The sequence below is a fragment of the Dromiciops gliroides genome, chromosome 5 (genome assembly GCF_019393635.1).
Source record: "Dromiciops gliroides isolate mDroGli1 chromosome 5, mDroGli1.pri, whole genome shotgun sequence".
NCBI lineage: Eukaryota > Metazoa > Chordata > Mammalia > Microbiotheria > Microbiotheriidae > Dromiciops > Dromiciops gliroides.
Genome location: NC_057865.1, coordinates 209,261,988 through 209,280,761, shown reverse-complemented (window position 1 = coordinate 209,280,761; position 18,774 = coordinate 209,261,988). Strand labels below are relative to the sequence as shown.

General features: G+C 38.2%; 1 protein-coding gene across 1 annotated transcript in view; it reads left to right on the top strand.

Moving 5' to 3' along the window:
• The window catches only part of FGD4 (FYVE, RhoGEF and PH domain containing 4), a 291,336-nt gene that overhangs the window by 209,434 nt on the left and 63,128 nt on the right, over nucleotides 1–18,774 (top strand).

Below are 18,774 nucleotides of genomic sequence, written 5' to 3'. Positions count from 1 at the left end.
TTGGTCTAATAAAGCATAGAAGGGTTTAAATACAGGCATACCTTGGAGACATTGTAGGTTCAGTTCTAGATACTGCAGTAAAGCACAGTAAAGCAAGTCACACAAATCTTTGGTTTCCCAGTGTATATAAAAGTTATGTTTAAATTATATTGTAGTCTATTAAGTGTTCAGTAGTAATGCCTAAAAAAATAATGTATATGCTTTAATGAAAAATACTTTATTGCTAAAATATATGTCATCATCTTTAGCAAGTCATAGTCTTTTTTTTTTTTTTTTTCGGGGCACACAGCTAGTAAGTGTCAAGTGTCTGAGGTCAGATTTGAACTCAGGTACTCCTGAATCCAGGGCCCATGCTTTATCCACTGTGCCACCTAGCCGCCCCTCATAGTCTTTTTTCTATTGGAGAGTCTTGCCTTGATGCTGATAGCTGCCGATGAATCAGGGTGATGGTTGCTGAAGGTTGGAGTGGCTGTGGCAATTTCTTAAAATAAGACAATAACTTAAAAGGCCAACGTAGAGTTATTAACTGCCTAATTTCAGTATTGTTGTGTCTCTGGCCCTAGGAGAAGGAGAGAGAAGGGAGAATGGCCAGTGGGTGGAGCAGTGAGAGCACATACAACATTTATCAGTTCAATTCACCATCTTATCTGAGTGTAGTTCATGGTGCCCCAAAACAATTGCTATAGTAATAACAAATATCACTGATCACAGATTACCATACAGATATAATAATAATGAAAAAGTTTGAAATATTGTGAGAATTAACAAAACATAACACAGAGACATAAAATGAGCACATGCTGTTAGAAAAATGGCACTGATAGATGCAAGGGTTTCCACAAACCTTCAATTTTTAAAACAAACAAAAACCAACTGTGAAATGCAATAAAGTAAAAGGCAATAAAACAAGGTATGCCTGTATTTGTCAGCGAAAATATTTACACTGAAGAAATAACAAATCCTTGAAATATTCTCGTGTGTATGTGTCCAGCCTTTTAATGTATCATAAAATCTTAGAACTGGAAGGAACCTAAGGGACATTGTGATACAATGAAAAGAGTGCTATATTTGAAGTCAGAGGAACTGAGATCCAATCCAGGCTCTTCTATTTAACTACTTGCAAGTCACTTAACCTTGTTGGGACTCACTCTAGATTAGACTAGACTAGGGGGTCCTTAATCTGGGGTTAGAATTTCAATTATGAATATTGGAAACAAGTATTATTCTGAGAAAGGGTCCATAGGCTTCACCATACTGTCACTGGGGTCCAGGACACAAAAAAGTTTAAGAACCCTTTTCTGGACTAAACAACTGATAAAAGTCCCTTCCAGGTCTGAAGCGACCCACGTTTCAAATCTGGGGAATGAAAAAGGGGACAGAAGGCAAGATGAAGGACAGGAGGCAGATATTCTTCCAGTTTAGCAATTCTCTTATAGTAAAACAAAGCATGAATTCGTGAGAACATTTTTGAATAACAAAACCACTCATCAAATTATAATTGACAGTTACAGCACATTCCCAAGAATGGTTGCAAGATATTGAGACCACCTGGCCTTCTTGTTTAACCTTACTGCCCATGAGAACTTTTCCTCTTAGCATTTTGTTATGTCGTCTTCTTTTACTCCCTTTTCCTTGATTATCAGAACTAGGTTTGGCCTAGTGCCTGGAACACTTTAACCCTTCCTCCTCAAGCCTAAAGGTTTGGGCATAACACCAGGGAGAGGGGAACTTCAGAAAAGGCCTCTGGCCCTCTGAGTTCTCTACATCTCCCCCTTTTGTTTTTGTTATAAGGAAAGGTTATGCCTGGGAGGGGAACTTCAGAGGAAGCCTCTGGCCCTCTAAGTTCTCTACACAGGTCTATGACTTTAGTGATGTAGTTTATACCTTTACAAATGAAGGAACAGCCCTTCATTCATTAATGGAACTTACCCAATGGAATTAAGGAACTTACCCAATTTTGACTAGAACTTTAGACAGTAAAGAAATAACTAGAACTATAGTTACTTAAATTCAGTATTATTTCTTTTATATCATACTGCCCAGGATCAAATAGCTAGCCAGTAACTTTGATGCAGTTTAATGATAGGTACCAAATATCTTAATAGCGTGTAAACTCAAAGTTTTAAGTTGGATTGTAAGAAGTTGTAAAACCTCACTCACCATGCTCCATCTATCCATAGAACAAGGGATTTGTTTTTATAAGATTTTGAGTTCCAAATTTTTCTTCCTCTCTTCTCCCCAAAACAGAAAGCAATTTGATATAATCATGTAAAACATATTTCTGCATTAGTCATGTTGTGAAAGAAGAATCAGAACAAAAGGGGAAACCTCAAAAAAGAGTAGAAATAGTATAGTTCAATCTGCATTCAAGATTTCACAGTTCTTTTTCCTGGATGTAGAAAGCATCTTCCATCCTTTGGAATTGTCTTGGGTCATTGCACTGCTGAGAAGAACCAAGTATATCACAGTTGATCATTGCACAATGTAGCTGTTACTGTGTACAATGTTCTCTTGGTTCTGCTCACTTCACTCAGCATCAGTTCACTTAAGTCTGAAATCTGCCTGCTCATCATTTCTTATAGCACAATAGTATTCCATTCCATTCATATACCACAACTTGTTCAGCCATTCCTCAAGTGATGGACATTCCCTTGATTTCTACCACAAAGAAAGCTGCTATAAATATTTTTGTACATGTGGGTCCTTTTCCCTTTTTTATGATCTCTTTGGAATACAGGCCTAATAGTGGTATTACTGGTTCAAAAGGTAAAGGGCATAGTTTCAAATTGCTCTCCAGAATGGCTGGATCAGTTTACAACTCCACCAACAATGCATTAGTGTTCTAATTTTTTCACAGCTTCTCCAACATTTATTATTTTCCTTTTTTGTCATATTAGCCAATCTAATAGGTGTCAGGTGGTACCTCAGAGTTGTTTTAATTTACATTTCTCTAATCAGTAGTGATTTAGAGCATTTTTTCACATGGCAATAGATAGCTTTGATTTCTTCATCAGAAAACTACCTGTTCATATCCTTTGACCATTTCTCAATTGGGGAATGACTTGGATTCTTATACATTTGATTTAGTTCCCTATATATTTTAGAAATGAGGCCTTTATCAGAAGTACTGGCTATAAAAATTGTTTCCCAGCTTTTTGCCTCCATTCTAATTTTGGATGCACTGCTTCTGTTTGTACAAAACCTTTTTAATTTAATGTAATCAAAACTATCCATTTTGCATTTCATAATATTCTCTATCTCTTGTTTGGTCATAAACTGTTCTCCTTTCCAGAGATCTGAAAGGTAAACTATTCCTTCCTCTCCTAATTTAGCTATGGTATCTCCTTTTATGTCTAAATCATGTACATTTTGACTGATAGGTCATATTCTTGATGAAGTCAAAAACAAACAAAAGACAAAATAGACTACCAAATTTACAATTTTCTTCTAGTTCTTGAAGTTCTCTGGAATTAATTTTTATACTGATTTATGCAAGAAAACCTTAAATGGGTAAAGTTTTAAATAAGGAAATGTGTGGGTGAAAGTGAGTCACCCATTAAAATAAAAAGCTTTAAAGAGGATTATCGGGGCAGCTAGGTGGCGTAGTGGATAGAGCACTGACCTTGGATTCAGGAGGACCTGAGTTCAAATCCAACCTCAGACACTTAACACTTATTAGCTGTGTGACCCTGGGCAAGTCACTTAACCCCAATTGCCTCACCAAAAAAAAAGAGGATTAGCAAAGTAAATTTTACATTTTGACCTAGCAGTGAATTTTAGTTCATTTCCTACTTAGATTGATATTAAACTGAGAAATCATGAAGTGCCTTGGCTAATGGATTTGCCCTTTCATTTGCTGTTAATAGTGTTGAAAGAAAATGTTATTAAATCCCTAAACCTAAACATATTAAAGGACCATTATTAAGATCATTAAGTGGGGGCAGCAATGTCCTAATGGGGTGGGGGAATGGAATATATGTGTGTGTGTGTATGTATGGTATATGAATGTAATGGAATACTATTGTGCTAATATGTATGTATGTATGTGTGTATGCATACACACATACATACATATATAAATAAAATTAACTACATTTCTTGAAAACAAATAGAAACAAATATACACTAATCAAGATCTTACAAAAGCAAAAAAAAATCCAACAAGTAAAGTTATCTTAATAATTGTAAAGTCCTATATTATATAAAACATTGTCATTATAATGCCACTTAATGATCTTTTTTTTTTTTAGTGAGGCAATTGGGGTTAAGTGACTTGCCAAGGGTCACACAGCTAGTAAGTGTTAAGTGTCTGAGGCCTTATTTGAACTCAGGTCCTCCTGACTCCAGGGTCAGTGCTCTATCCACTGCGCCACCTAGCTTCCCCAGACCTTGGCCTTTTTAAGCTAAGGTGTTTCTCAGGTCTCAGTTTGTCTGAAGAGACACCCTTAAAGTTAATAAAGAAATGAAGCATCTTTCCAGGCCTTTCTGAAATCATCCTGCTTGTCATTTCTTTTCTTTTCTTTTCTTTTTGGTTTATTTGTTTGTTTATTTTTGTTTTGTTTTGTTTTATTTTGGAGGGGCAGTGAGGGTTAAGTGACTTGCCCAGGGTCACACAGCTAGTAAGTGTCAAGTGTCTGAGGCTGGATTTGAACTCAGGTACTCCTGAATCCAAGGCCAGTGCTTTATCCACTGTGCCACCTAGCTGCCCCTGCTTGTCATTTCTTATGGCACAATGATATTCCATCACCACTGTATACTGCAGCTTGTTTAGCCATTCCCCAATTGATGGGCTTTCTTTTGATTCCCAGTTGTTGGCCACCACAAAAAGAGTTTCTAAGCAGTTTTCTATGGCTGAAATTTCAAAGAAGGTGCCAACCTGCACTGGCAGAAGGAGTCTCTCTACTCCTAGCATAGATAATTAATTAGCTGCATGTTCAGACTTGATATTGTTGTTTTCGAGTCATTTCAGTCATTTCCTACTTTCTGTGATCCTATTTGGTGTCTTTGTGCAAAGATACTGGAATGGTTCACCATTTCCTTCTTTAGTTCATTTTACAGATGAGACAAAAGGGTTGTGTGGTCACATAGCTAGTGTCTGAGGTCAGACTTGAACTCAGATCTTCCTGACTCCAGACCCAGTACTTCCACTAGGCCACCTAGCTGCCTTGACTTGATATTGGATAGCAAAGCTTAATGTATTAAGTTCGTTGAGAAAAGGACTATTTTGACTGAATGTGTATCCTCTGCACTTAGCATGATGCCTTGTATCTCTTAGGACCACTGTTAGGTGCCTATTAAAATCCTTGTTGAATTGAATTCTCAAAAGTATAGCCTTAATGTGTGTGTATGAATTTTGATCTTTAAAGGAAATTCAAATGAGACCCTTTATCTGAAGAAGAGGAATTAGAAGTTCCTATGTCTGAGAACATTTGTGGTTCTAGTCCTGACAAAATAGATAGGTTTTTTTTAAAGCAATAAACTTTTATTTAAAGTTTTGAGTTCCAAATTCTATTTCTCCCCTCTCCCCTCCCTGAGGCAGTAAGCAATCAAATATGGGTTATACATGTGCAATTATGTTGTCTTCTTCTTCTTCTTCTTCTTCTTCTTCTTCTTCTTCTTCCTTCTTCTTCTTCTTCTTCTTCTTCCTCCTTCTTCTTCCTCCTTCTTCTTCTTCCTCCTTCTTCTTCCTTCTTCTGGGGGGGTGAGGCAATTGGGGTTAAGTGACTTGCCCAGGGTCACACAGCTAGTGTCAAGTGTCTGAGGCCAGATTTGAACTTGGGTTCTCCTGAATCCAAGACCAGTGTTTTATCCACGGCACCACCTAGCTGCCTCTTACATGTGCAATTATGTAAAACATTACCATATTAGTAATTTTGTACAAGAAAACTCAAATAAAAGGAAATAATGAAAGGTAAAAAAAATGAGGCAAAGAATGTCCTCTTTTATGTGGATGGGGGGAGGAGGGGGATTGGTAGGGATTATCTCTCTGAGGGGGAAACACTCAGGGTTTCTGGCCAAAACAGAAACAATTGCTATTTACATTCTGAGCTATGAAGAGCCCAAACAATAGCCAAATGAGGTTTGGAATGGAACCTGTTGTTGGCCAATCAATGAGAGCCAGAGTGATTTGGGTTTAAGGCAAGGTTCTCTACCATTTGGGAGGGGAGGAGAAATGGTAACCAATATGATCCATTGCTCAATAGCACTTGGGGAAGCTTGCTTTTCCCCTATCAATGCCTTCATGTAGGATACTCTTCATTTGTGTACAAATGGCTATAATGAAGATTTTGTCTAGCTGAGAAAGTAGTCACACAGATGTTCCCTCTGTTTCTTCTTTTCTGAGTTAGGAAAGTCTGGGGTGTTGTTTTTTTTTCTATGTCTTTATATATCAATCACTTATATATCATATATTTCCAGCATATGCGATGTGTGTATATAAATTTTATGTATGTACACACATATTTAATCTAATCTGACTTTTCTAGACTTTGTTCCGTTTAGGAGATAGAAATGGTTATAGCTCCCCTGTATCTGGGATCTAAGTGTGATGGTTACAATGTCCTTGTTGGATAAGAGTTTGTTAAAAAATGTTTTTTGCAAATATTTTTTCTTTTCATCTGTTTGCTACCCTTCCAATTTTATCATTAAATTCTTTTGGGGTAACTTAGCTATTTTTCCAAAATAGCTTTCTTATTGACCTTTCTTTAAACTAGCTTTACCCTTAACTGATGTTCTCTGTTTTATGAAACACTATATTATCTTTCATCATAGGATTTTCCAAAAGAGTTTATATTCTAAACCACTGCTGCCTTTGGCTTTGATTGCTCTCTACTTGAAAAGTAAGTCAGCTGTTTGCTGCCTAAGGTACTTTCTGGGCTCTTCTGTTTTCTTATAGAAGCAATTTATTCTGTTTAAACTGATTTATAAAATTATTATAAATTGGTATTTACATCATTTTTGTTGTCTATTTCTTTATTAATTATCATAGAATCACAGATTATTAGAGTTGGAAAGCACACCAATAACCATTTGGTCCAACCTATACCTGAAAAAAAAAATCAAATGTAATTTGTCTGACAAGTGATCATTCACCCTCTCTGCTTAAAGACCTCCAGTGAGGGGAGGAACCACTACCTCCTAAGGCAACACTTTCCACTTCTGAACAGCTCTAATAGAAGTTTCTACCAATGTCAAGCCTAAAATTGCCTCTTTGCAATATATGTGTGTGTATTTATTTGTATATATATAATACATCTTCTATATATGTATGCATATATGTGTGTATGTATATACATAAACATACACATATATACATACATCTATATGTCTCTTGATTCTACCCTTTGGGGTCAAAATAACAAGTCTAGGGGCAGCTAGGCGGTGCAGTGGATAAAACACCAGCTCTGGATTCAGGAGGACCTGAGTTCAAATCCGGCCTCAGACACTTGACACTTACTAGCTGTGTGACCCTTGGCAAGTCACTTAACCCCAATTGCCTCATCAAAAAAAAGAACAAGTCTAATTCCTGTTCCACATGATACTCCATTCAAGAACTTGACATCTATCATGCTGACCTCCTCCCTATTCTCACTGAGTCTTCTCACCGCAAAAAATCCCTGTTTCCTTCAACCAGTCCTCATGACATAGGCTCAGGGTTCTTCACCATCCTTGATGGACTTCCTCTAGACAACTCTATTTCCATCTTATCAATGTCCTTCTTAAACTGTGCTTTCCAGAACTGAACATGATTTTCCAGATATGGTGTGACAGAGTCCAGAGGGAACAGAACTTTCTCATTCCAGGTAACATCTTTTAATGTAGCCTACAATCATATTAGCTTTTTTGACCGACACATAACATTGCTAACTTAACCTTACATTCTACAAAAACCCTCTGTTATTTTCATATAAATTACTATCTAATAATGCCATCATTATACCATACTTGTGAACTGAAGTGCAAGATTTTAATTCATCTATTGAACTTTCATCTTAAATTGATTCCCACCCCTAGCTTGTTAGCATCTTTTTGGATCCTGACTCCATCATCCAACATTTTAGCTTGTGATGAATGAAAAACTCAAGAAACAAAATTTCCGGGTAATTAATAATTTATTAATTAAGGTAGTTAATAATAAATTGATGGTCAGTGGTAACCAAAACCATTGAGACACTGAATGCTTTAAATACCTTTGGAAAAGGTGGTGCCTCTGACAGGTAAAAATCAACCCTGATTCAGGAACAATTAATGAAGAGATGTGCTAAAAGTCTTCAGCTCCTCTTGCAGAGAATATGACAATCATGAGACTCATCTGCCTCCAGCAATCTGGGCAGAGAAATCCCTCTGTACCCAAATCATTCTGATTGGTTTTCTCCTTTATGATCTGGGTCACCCTAAACTCCAATAGAGGGGTACAAGGGCATGGACTCATTGCTTTGGGGCAGGAATTCACCTAGATTAGTTTCTGTTTACACGCCAAACAGAAGCAAGGTCTCCTAGTTGGGTGAGGTCCAGCCCAAGATCAAGGAGCATGGGGGCAGCTAGGTGGCGCAGTGGATGGAGCACTGGCCCTGGATTCAGGAGGACCTGAGTTCAAATCTGGCCTCGGACACTTAACACTTACTAGCTGTGTGACCCTGGGCAAGTCACTTGACCCCAATTGCCTCACACCCAAAAAAAAAAAAAAAAAAGGAAAGATCAAGGAGCATGGTCCCCAAGGATTAGGGCAGTACTTCAGAAGGACATTAGTCATGTCCTTCAGAGACTGACTGACTTACCTATGGCAGCTGGTCCCTGAATGAGGAATAATATTTTCTCTCATATCCCCCTGTGAGTCTTTTGAGAGAGGCAGTCTCTTCAATGAACTGATATGACAAATGCTTTATCAAGGGCTTTTTAACTATGGGGATTGTCACAGGGGAAATTGGTGATAGTGTGGGGGTCCTTATGTATTCCTCTTTAAAGAATTACATCCTCTTACACACAAATCCAGTTAAAGTAAAATAATCTTTTATTTAGGTGCTAGAGAAAGTAAAGAAGAAAGATAAACTCTAGAGGGGAGAAAATGGTTTAGAGACATGATTCTCTGAAACGCATTTCTCCTCAAACAAAAGAAAGGCAAAAGTTTTTATAGACTGGATGGGGTGACCACCTGACAATGGAAAGTTCCCTTTGCCGATGGGGAAAGCTTGAGTGAAGGGTGGTGGTCCGGACTTGTGGAGTTGTCTGTCTCTTGGCTCTATCAGGCAGCAGCCACGCCTAATGGATTTATCTCCCTTACTTCTCAAAGTGTGTTCACCCTTCAGATTAGCTGGCCAGTTTAAACTTTAATAGTCTCAAATTCCTTGATATATCCCAACCCCATAACAGGGATTATGGTGGGAAACAATGTGCAGGGAAGAGTGAGAGAGTGATTTATGCATTCACAAAGTCCTTCATTAGCCCTTGCTTTTCTATAGTTGGGATCACAGAGCAGCTTGCTTTGAAGTAGATTCTTTGGGAGACTTGGTCTGAGATCTTATTTTTTTGTATCTTAGAGCTGAAGACTAGGGAAAACAAGCTGTTATCACACTCCCCAGAAACGTAGTTTGCTTTTTACTTCAGGGAAACACCAAAAGAAAAAAATCCTCTGATTTTACTTTTAGATCTGTACATTTTTATAAATTGGGTGGGGGGGACGTCCTCTGTGTCTAAATTGTGACCACAATCCAAAGACCAAAGTGTCATTTGTTTGTTTTTCTCTTTACTTTTGCTCTTTAATTTTTTTTTTTTTTTAGTGAGGCAATTGGGGTTAAGTGACTTGCCCAGGGTCACACAGCTAGTAAGTGTTAAGTGTCTGAGGCCGGATTTGAACTCAGGTACTCCTGACTCCAGGGCCGGTGCTCTATCCACTGCGCCACCTAGCCGCCCCTGCTCTTTAAATTTTAATAGATAACAGAACAGAAGGAGAGCTTTCAGGCAAAATCTTATTGCTCTGGCTCTTTCTGGCCTCACCTTCCTTCTCAGCTCTGGGCCCAATGCATTTGAAGCAAATGGACGCTAATCTTGCAAATCATACTGAGACAAAAAGACACAGATACAAATGAAAATGTACAGTCTTGGTGACCAGAAATTAAAGTTTAGATAAAATTACCTTTTATCAGTTGCACCACTTTTTGTGTGTGTGTGTGTGTGTGTGTGAGGCAATGAGGGTTAAGTGACTTGCCCAGGACCATACAGCTAGTAAATGTCAAGTGTCTGAGGCTGGATTTGAACTCAGGTCTTCCTGAATCCAGGGCCAGTGCTTTATCTACTGTGCCACCTAGCTGCCCCTACAACACTTCTTTTTTTTTTTTTTTTTAGTGAGGCAATTGGGGTTAAGTGACTTGCCCAGGGTCACACAGCTAGTAAGTGTTAAGAGTCTGAGGCCGGATTTGAACTCAGGTACTCCTGACTCCAGGGCCGGTGCTCTATCTACTGTGCCACCTAGCTGCCCCCATCCCTACAGCACTTCTTAATAAAAATACCTAATTACTTCCCGGCTTAAGGAAATCCTTTACACATAGATTAATCTGACAAGAGACCTACTATATGATACGTATCCCCAAAGAACTGACAAGAAGGATAATTTAGAAATTCTCCCACAGCACAATGGCCCAGATTTCCTTTTTTTTTTTTTTTTTTTGTGAGGCAATTGGGGTTAAGTGACTTTCCCAGGGTCACACAGCTAGTGAGTGTTATGTGTCTGAGGCTGGATTTGAACTCAGGTACTCCTGACTTCAGGGCCCGTGCTCCATCCACTGTGCCACCTAGCTGCCCCCTCAGATTTCCTTTTTTGAAACCATATTCCTACAAAAATTTGGGGTTCACTGCAAGCAGTTGGGAGATTTATAGACTGAAGACCAAAATACCCAAATTTTCCAGGCAGTCCTAGACTGTGCACAGGTTTTCCCTTTATCTCTACTTAGTCTACTTCAGGAGACCTCTTTTTTTTTTTTTTTTTGTGAGGCAATTGGGGTTAAGTGGCTTGCCAAGGGTCACACAGCTAGTAAGTGTCAGGTGACTGAGGCCGGATTTGAACTCAGGTCCTCCTGAATCCAGGGCTGGTGCTCTATCCACTGCACCACCTAGCTTCCCCCCAGACCTCTTTCAATAGAAGGCACTCTCTTGATGCAACTCCCCCACTGCAACCCTCATAAGCATGGGCTCATTGCTTTGGGGCAGGAATTCACCTAGATTAAGTTCTGTTTATACTCTAAAAAGAAGCAAGGTCTCATAGTTAGGGAGGATCCTGCCCAGGATAGAGGAGGAGCATGTTCCAGGAAGATTAGGGCAATCTCATTCTACCTCATGAGGCTATTGCCTGAATGAGAGAATGAAAGGCTGAGGTCTTAATAATAAGTTATTAATATAATAGAAGATAATTTCAAGCTATCTTTCCCAGCTTTGGGTCATCTTTAAATGTTGATGAACATGTCACAGATCCTTTTATCCAAGTCTGATAAAAATGATTATCTAGCAAAAGAAAAAAAAAAGATTGAGCTTTTGTGCCTTTACATTCATCAAGGAAATAAATTGCTGGATGAGGTGGTTTCTAGGCTTTCTGAAGTTCATTATGGCTATTTCTTTTCAGTTAAACACCTTAGAGAATGGTGGTATTCTGGATCAATGTCTTTTATTCATTCCTCCCCTCCCCCCCCTTTTTTTTTTGGCAAAAGCATGTTTAAATACTTTGGGTTGCAGTTATTTTAATCATATTCCATATCTTCTCATTTTTTAATCTTTTAATTTAATATTGATTTGGACTTCTACTTTAAGAAGTCTGACTATATATAAACAAGTGATTTAGAAAGGATCCCTGTATCAGTGACATATTATTTCCTCTCTTTTAAGTTATAAACAGTTTCTTCTTTGCCTCCTTTTCCTCTTCCTCTTCCTTCTTTTTTGTTATCTTTTTTGGTGTCCAGTTCATTGCAATCTTCTTGTGGAAGTATCTGGAACTTCTGGTTAAGATGGTGACATGAAAGGTCCTAGTTGAATGTAGCTTAAAAAAAATAATAGTAACAGCTAACATTATATGTAGTATTTTAAGGTTTGTAAAGCACTATATATGTTGTTTCATTTAATCTTCATGATAACTATGTGAAATAACCACTGCTATTAATTATCCTCATTTCATGGATGAGGAAGCTTAGGATAAGAGAAGCTAAGTAACTTGCCCATTATAAGATGGCCCGTTAAGTTCCTGAGGCAGCATTTGAACTCATGTCTTCCTGGATGCACATTTCTACTCTATCCTCTACGCATTCTGGCTGCCTAAGAAACCCCTGCAAAAATTGTAAAGGTTGCCAAATGAAGCATTGATTAGTAAAACCCAGTAAGTTCCCCTATTCAGTTTCAGACTCTCCAAGAAGGCCAGAAGCCTGAGAAGACTGAGCAGGAATGCACCAGGGCCCCTGAGCAAAGTGACATCTGCTGTCATTGTAATCTTCAGCCCAGCAGATTGTTCCACCCAGTAACTCACTGCAGACAGCCCAAGGTCAGAAAGCAAATGGGAACCTTAAACAGGACATGACACCTCTGGCTTCCTCCTCAAGGACAGGTGAAAGGGCTGAAAGTGTTGCTACTGGAAGGCAGCATAATGCCCAACTGTCCCCTGACTGAATGATATCCTTGGTGTGTTCTCCCAGACAAGAAGAACTGAACAGGCAGGAGAACCAAACATTCAGGAAAGTAACAGAGAAAGGAATTCGTTATCACCTAAATACCTAATACCTCCTTTGACCTTGGTATCTCCAGTTTGGGGGATGCTGCTACAGACAACAGCTGTACCTCTGGGGAAGAGCAGAGCAAAGGTCAGGGCCTTTGGAAGAAGCACAGGGTGGGCAGCTAGGTGGCACAGTGGATAAAGCACCAACTCTGGATTCAGGAGGACCTGATTTCAAATCCGGCCTCAGAGACTTGACAGTTACTAGCTGTGTGACCCTGGGCAAGTCACTTAACCCTCATTGCCCCACCAAAAAAAAAAGGGGAAGGGGGGGGAAGAAGCACAGGGCAACCAGAGATGATTTTTCACTTGAGCTTCCAAGTCTAGAAAGAAAGAATAAAAGAAGGAAAATGAAAACCAAAAACATTATGAGGTTTATCAATTGTTGAATATTTCTCTAAGGGAGAGGAAGAGGTAAATAAATCCCTGGAGTGTATGGATACCAACCTTCTGCAAGTCTGGGCAGTCCTACAGGCAGCATATATGGAAGTCCAGAGGCTACTTGTGCTAAAGAAACTCACAGAATACATATTCTACTAGGATTACAAGAAACTCATGAACCTTCTGAGCAGACAGAACAGGTTCCCTGCAGGCCTTCTTGTGAATGAAAGAGCACATTGCAGACAGCTGCTGATCCCTCCTCCTTTGTCTAGTTGCTTTTTTTTTCTCCCCCGTCCCATATAGTACCATCGACCCCTGGAGTGCCGTTCCAAGTGTGCACACTGACTGCTTTCCAGGTTCCTGGGAGTATCACATGCCTTCCTCTAGACTCTTCAGTGCAGATTCAACAAGAGCCCATGTCTCCTGAGCAAGAAAGGGTGAATGCTGTGTTACAGGATTCTAATGGCAGTGCTTCTGAGGAATTTTTACAAATGAATTGTATGTGTCAGCTTTTTTCTTGAAGGTTTGTTGGACAGATCTGGCACAGGACTTTCCACAATGCAATAAAAGCTATATTCAATAAAGAGCCTTTGTTGAAAGGATTAAAAATTTAGATGCTAACTTTAATCCTAAAGAATTCATAGATCAAAGGATAAATCATAGGAAAAAATAGAAAATGTCACCAAGGAAAATGAGAAGAGTGCCATACCAGCAACGTTTGGGATTTAGCCATAGTAGTACCGAGGGGGAAATGTGTAGTCGCTAAATATTTTCAGAACACTTTCAGAAACAAAGGGGCAAAAAATGCATCCATGCAATGGCTCTTTAACTTAACTAGAAAACCAGGAAATTAAGAAACCTGAATTAACTCCAAAAGTAGAAATTCTGAAAATCCAGAAGAGATTTTCAAAATCAAAAGAAAAAGCAATAATACATGATTTGATAAATACAACTAGAAGGTGACTTCTTTGTTGAAACAATAAAATTCATATTCTAATAAGAATTTTTAAAAAGAGGACAACAAAATGAATTAAAACATCACTTCTCTCAAACATTAAAGCATATTCAAGTGACCCTGGGCAAGTCACTTAACCCCCATTGCCCCGCAAAAAAAAAAAAAAAAGCATATTCAATTCAGTTATTAAATGAACTATTTGTAAAAATAGGAAAAGAAGGGATCCTACCAAATTTCACATCATAGAGATATGATCTTGATACCTAAGCAAGGAAGACACCAATCAAAAAAAAAAAAAGAAAGAAAACTATAGAACAATATTTCTAGTGAATATCAACACAAAAATTTGACATAATTTATTTGTAAAGAGGCTACAGCAGCATACCTAAAAAGTATGACCAGTAGCATTGACCAGTATGAATGACCATGTAGGATTATAATAGGAATGCAGGGTTGGGTCAGTATTCGAAAACTGTAAACATAATACATCACATTATTATTTTTTTTAACAAATTTTTTTTTTGTGGGGCAATGGGGGTTAAGTGACTTGCCCAGGGTCACACAGCTAGTAATTGTCAAGTGTCTGAGTCTGGATTTGAACTCAGGTCCTCCTGACTCCAGGGCCAGTGCTTTATCCACTGCGCCAGCTAGCTGCCCCATTAGGTCACATTATTAACAAAAACAATGAAAGAGAATTGAGAATACAAAGACCTGGAATAGGGCAAGGTTGTGGCACTCAACTAAGCCTCTGAGGGAAAGAGGTAGGCATCTAGCTAGAGCTAGACTTGAAGTAGAGACAAGCTGTGAAATGTTAATTGCCTGGGCCTAGAAAACTTTGAGATTTAGCCACTGGGGACAGCACAAAGGGGAAGGAATCAGAAAGTGAAAATAGGGGAAAATAAGGAAAAAAACTGAAAATACCAAAGATCTAAGGAAGAAAATTCATTTAAAGACATTAAATGTAAGCAGCTAAACCAACTGAGAAGATAATAATAGAAGGAAATATGGATACCAGATCAGCTAAACAAGTTCAAACATCTATGAATAAATATTTCAATATAAAAGAAAATTAGTTAACACCAGATAAGGTAGAAGACCCTGTTGATTCCTGAAGAGAAAACAGAACCACAGCAAGATGTTTTTGATGTGTTTAAAAGAGAAATACCAATTGTGCACAGTAGAAATAATAGGCAGATTATAAAATTTTGAGTCCGTGGTGACAAGTCTCACCAAAGAAACAAAAGAAAGAATAATTGATTGGAAATGCAAATGCATAGAAGTGAAAAATAATCTGGAAGAATAGGAAAATCATCAGTTGGAAGATGTAAATAATTGTGACATTTTAGTGTCTTTCTGTATGGACATGTGGGAGAGATCTGCTAAGACTCAGAACTTTGTGAGGTTAGGTCTTTTTTTTTTTTTTTTTGGTGAGGCAATTGGGGTTAAGTGACTTGCCTAGGGTCACATAGCTAATAAGTGTAAAGTGTCTGAGGCCGGATTTGAACTCAGGTCCTCCTGAATCCAGGGCCAGTGCTCTATCCACTGTGCCACCTAGCTGCCCTGAGGTTAGGTCTGAAAAGAATAAAAAGTAGGGAAGAAGGGCATTGCAGACTAGAGAAATTACATGATCAATATTTGGAGGTAGGCCTGTATATGGCAAGTTTGGGGAACTAAATATAGATGAGGTTGGATAGAACAGAGGGTTAATAAATGTCTATTGGATTTAATTCATATAAAAGAGTAATGGAAAATAATGTTGGTGAGGTAAGTAAAGGCTCTGTTGATGAGAGCCTTGAATACCAGACTAAGAAGTTTGAGTTTTGTTTGGTTGGGAGTAGGAAGCCACTGAAGGTAATTGAGCAGTGATGTGTACAAAGCACTGATTAGGAATATAATTCTGGGGGCAATGTAATTAAGAGGGAAGATATTGGAGATAGAGAAACAAGTCAAGAGTTATTTCATTTTATTGCTACTTTATCAAATTTTAATATACATTAAAAACTAAATTTCATAATAGTTTATAATTTTATATACAATCTTTTTTGTTCTTTTTATATTGAAATGTTTATGTTTAATAATTGTTAAGTTCATATAAAAAGAAAAAAATTACTTGCAACGTCTCAAGCATGAAATGATAAAGGCCTAGTTTAAGATAATGGCATTAAGAAAAAGTTCAGATTTCAGAAACATTGTGGGTTTTTTGTTTTTTGTTTTGTTTTGTTTTGCAGGGCAATGAGGGTTAAGTGACTTGCCCAGGGTCACACAGCTAACAAGTGTTAAGTGTCAGAGGCTGGATTTGAACTCAGGTCCTCCTGAATCCAGGGCCTGTGCTTTATCCACTGCGCCACCTAGCTGCCCCCAGAAACATTGTTAAGGAAAAATTAGCTGAACTTAGTGACTAATTAGATGGAGGACAAAAAGGGGAAGTCAAAGAGTATTCTCAGTTTTCAAGCCTGGGTAACGGAGAAAATGATGGGAGCAATAACAAAAATAGGGAATTCTTTGGGAAGAAATTGGCTTGTTGGTTTGGGGGTAAAGAAGATAACTTTGGTTTTAGACTTAATTGAATTTAGACCTATTAGTGGCAATATATGTAGGACTGAAGCTTAGGAAGAGACTAGAGATATTAGCTATGTATGGACTTACATATGTGTATGTAGGTATATATCATAACTAGAATGTATAAAATACTTTAAATTTGCAAAGCACTTTATGTTATCACATCTGATCCTCATGAGAACCCTGTGTGGTAGACACTATTATTATTCCATTTTACACATGATGAAACTGAAGCACAGAGAGGTTAAGTAGCTTGGCCAGGGTTGTATAGCTTTAAAAGAGACAAGTATCTGAGGCAAAATTTGAATTGCTCCTCACAACCTTTCTCCTTCCTACCTTTCCTGTCTACTCATGCTTTATTTTTCTCTGCATACTGTAAGATCCAGTAATACTTTCTATTCCTCCCATCTCATGTACCTTCTTACTGGTTCTCTTATATACCTAGAATATTCTACCTCCTCACCTCTATTTCTGACTTCTTTCAACACTTAGCTTAGACCTCATCTTTTGTAAGAGGCCTTCCAAATCCAGCACTCTTGCCTCTCTACCACTTATCTATGGGATGGGATTGTTTTCTCCAACTGAGTTGTAAATTGGTCAGCCCAGAATGGTATCACAAGATGTTAATGAGGTGTTATGTTGATGATAGATGAATCCATGCCCTGATCCTTTTATCAGGTGCAAACACCTTTCTGATTTAAGAAAGTAAGCCAATTCAATAGGCTGAAAAAAATAAATTAGCCACATATCTGGAAACCTAAAATATCTAAAGCCCTGAGACAATTAAGGCTCTCAACAGTGAGAGCTGCAGGGGATAGTGAGGAAATTTCTGCCCTTCCTTCCCCATCAGCCATATAATTTTAAAGGGAAGCTCATAAAACAAAGATCAGACACGTTCTAGTCAGACACAAATAGAGAAAAACTTCCAGGAAAAAAAAATAGCTCTAAGAACCATGACCACTGATAATAGAGCTGTGAAGAGGAACAGGTCCCAAAAATTCATCGTAAAGACTTTACAAAGAAATCAAAGCTATCTATAATCATATGAAAAATTGCTCTAGGTCACTATTGATCAGGGAAATGCAAATTAAAACAACTCAGAGGTATCACCTCACACCTATCAGAGTGGCAAAGATAACAAAAATGGAAAATATTGGATGTTGGAGGGGATGTGGGAAAGCTGGAATGCTAATCCACTATTGGTTGAGTTGTGAAAAGATACAACCAATCTGGAGAGCAATTTGGAACTATGCCCAAAGGGCTATAGAACTGTGCATACCCTTTGATCCAACAATATTATTGCTAGGTTTATATCCCAAAGAGAACCCAAAGAGAGAAAGACCTATTTGTACAAAAATATTTATGGCAGCTCCTTTTGTGGTAGATAAGAATTGGAAATCAAAGGAATGCCAATCAATTGGGAAATGGCTAAACAAGCTGTGGCTTATGATGGTGAGGGAATATTATTGTGCTATGAGAAATGACAATCAGGATGATTTCAGAAAGACCTGGAAAGACTTGTATGAATTGATGTATAGTGAAGTGAGCAGAACGAAGAGAACATTGTGCACAGAGATAGCAATATTGGTTTGTTTTTTTTTGGGGGGGGGGGCAATGGGGGTTAAGTGACTTGCCCAGGGTCACAGCTAGTAAATGTCAAGTGTCTGAGGCCGAATTTGAATTCAGGTACTCCTGAATCCAAGGCCAGTGCTTTATCCACTGCACCACCTAGCTGCCCCCCAGCAATATTGTTTAATGAAGAACTGTGAATGACTTAACTATTCTCAACAATACAATGATCCAAGACAATACCAAAGGACTATTGATGAAACATACTATCCAGCTCCAAAGAAAGAACTGGTGTTGATTGAACACAGACTGAAGCATGCTATTTTTCACTTTCTTTCATTTTTCTCTTTTATTCAAGTATTCTTATACAAAATGACTAATATGGTTTTATATAATTGTACATTTATAACCCTAATCTGATTGCTTACTGCCTCAGGGAGGGATAAGGGAGCGAGGGAAGGAGGGATAAAAAAATAGAACCCAAAACTATAAATAAAAATGTTTATTACTTAAAAATTAAAAAAACACAATGAATGAAACAAGTTTATGAACCACCTCCACCCTC